This window comes from Babylonia areolata, chromosome 27, assembly GCF_041734735.1.
Source record: "Babylonia areolata isolate BAREFJ2019XMU chromosome 27, ASM4173473v1, whole genome shotgun sequence".
Classification (NCBI taxonomy): domain Eukaryota; kingdom Metazoa; phylum Mollusca; class Gastropoda; order Neogastropoda; family Buccinidae; genus Babylonia; species Babylonia areolata.
The window spans coordinates 29,527,225-29,529,724 of record NC_134902.1 but is presented as its reverse complement, the minus strand read 5'-3'; positions in this window follow the sequence as shown (position 1 = coordinate 29,529,724).

Below are 2,500 nucleotides of genomic sequence, written 5' to 3'. Positions count from 1 at the left end.
GCGTTCGTGGGCTGTAACTCCCACGTTCACTCGTATGCACACGAGTGGGCTTTTACGTGTATGACCGTTTTTACCCCGCCGTGTAGGCAGCCATACTCCGTTTTCGGGGGTGTGCATGCTGGGTATGTTCTTGTTTCCATAGCCCACCGAACGCTGACATGGATTACAGGATCTTTAACGTGCGTATTTGATCTTCTGCTTGCATATACACACGAAGGGGGTTTAGGCACTAGCAGGTCTGCACATATGTTGACCTGGGAGATCGTAAAAATCTCCCCCCCCCCCCCCTTCACCCACCAGACGCCGTCACCGTGATTCGAACCCGGGACCCTCAGATTGACAGTCCAACGCTTTAACCACTCGGCTATTGCGCCCGGCGGCACTTTACTCCGAAGTTCCTCCCTCCACCACTCAGGTGTGAAAGGGATTCTGACTTGGGTCGGGGAAGGTCCAAACGGCGGGAGGAGAGGACTGGGCCCCGCCTTCCACAAGCGATCCCTAGACACTGTTGCTATCAAATCACTGCCTCGGTGGCTCGTAAAAGGCTACGGGAGCCTTTTTTTTCTGAGCGTCTGTATGAAGAGGTGACAGTGTTGAGGACGCCATGATGAAACAGAGGAGGTGTATGTTGAGTCTGTTCTCATCTCGACAACGCACCTGTTGCCGAGCCAACTGCTCAGCTTTATGCCTCTCTCCTCTGTCATTGTTTGCCGTGTTGGCAGGTTGATGGTACTCGTGCAGTACCCTCCTCCGCCCCTCACTGTCTCTGTCTTTCCGCCTGCCTGCCTTTGTCCGTCTGTCTGTCCCTCTCTTTCATTCTGTTTGTAGTCCTGTCTGTCTGTCTGTCTGTCTGTCTCTCTCTCTCTCTCTACACACACACACACACACACACACACACACACACACACACACACACACACACACACACACATATATATATATATATATATATATATGTGTGTGTGTGTGTGTCTGTGTGTGTGTGTGTATACACACGTGTCTTCGACCAAACGTAAATGTCACACTTTCATTGACGTAAAGAGACTTATAGATCGTGGACCTTGTATTCTATTGTACTGCATTGTATTGTATCAGATTTTTCTGTGTGAAATTTGGGCTGCTGTCCCCGGAAAAAGCACGTCCTTTCTCTCTCTCTCTCTGAACGTGTCTTCAAACAAAAGTGAATGTCACACGCTCATTGACGTGAACAGACTTATTGATCGGGTACATTGTATTGTGCTAAAGTGTATTGTAGTTTGTATTGTATCACTTTTTGTCACAGCAGATTTCTTCTGTGTGAAATTCTGGCTGTCGTCCCCGGAAAGAGCACGTCCCTACATATATATATATATATATATATATATATATATATATATATATATATATATATATATATATATATACTTTAAAAAAATTAAAATAGTTTTTAAACGTTTTATTAACAGAATACATGAATACTGGAGGGACATTATACATTAATTATACATTAATTATACATTAAATTACACATACATTACGAAACATAAGGTCGTAATACATCGAAATAAAGAGGCTGGTCATTCACATTTCGCTTTACAAAACAAGGTACCAAATACAAAAAGAGCAAAGTGCATTCGATGAGCGCATATTTCTTGCAAAAAAGCTATTCTTCAACCCTTTACTGGCACACCATGTCAGTCGCTATTTGTTAGGGTGGAGGGGGTGCAGGGAAAGAGATTAAGTTCTTGTGTATTATTCAAAGCATAAAAAAAATTAATACAATATTTCGCATATTTGATGCAAGTGAGAAAAGTTTGGATACTTAATTTTTTAAAATACTTTATTCTATTTTTTACTCACTTGTGTAAACAAAGTGAGTCTATGTTTTAACCCGGTGTTCGGTTGTCTGTGTGTGTGTTTGTGTGTCCGTGTGTCTGTGTGTCCGTGGTAAACTTTAACATTGACATTTTCTCTGCAAATACTTTGTCAGTTGACACCAAATTAGGCATAAAAATAGGAAAAATTAAGTTCTTTCCAGTCATCTTGTTTAAAACAATATTGCACCTCTGGGATGGGCACAAAAAAATAAAAAAGAAGCCTAATTATATGCAAACTGCATTTACTGTTATATTTATATTTTTTGTATTCTCTAAACTTGGCACTTTGACCTCTTATTCTGACACAACAACAAGAGGAGTCATTATTATCATTTTTTGTTCAAACAGGAACTTCTTTTGCTAAGCATGGAATTTTTATTTATTTTGCAAACGTTTTGGTGCAGATAGTAAAAAAGGGAAATTGCTCTGTAATTAATGCTAGGGGACGTAATTTATCACAAGTGAGTTTTGAAGGCCTTGCCTCTCTTGTTGCAATTGTATTTGCTTTGATGTGGAAAGTGAAATTTTCTTCATATTTTGCAAGGGACAAACCTCTTGCCGTTTGGTTCCTTTACGTGCGCTTTGTGCATGCTGCACACGGGACCTCGGTTTATCGTCTCATCTGAAAGACTATCACTCAAACC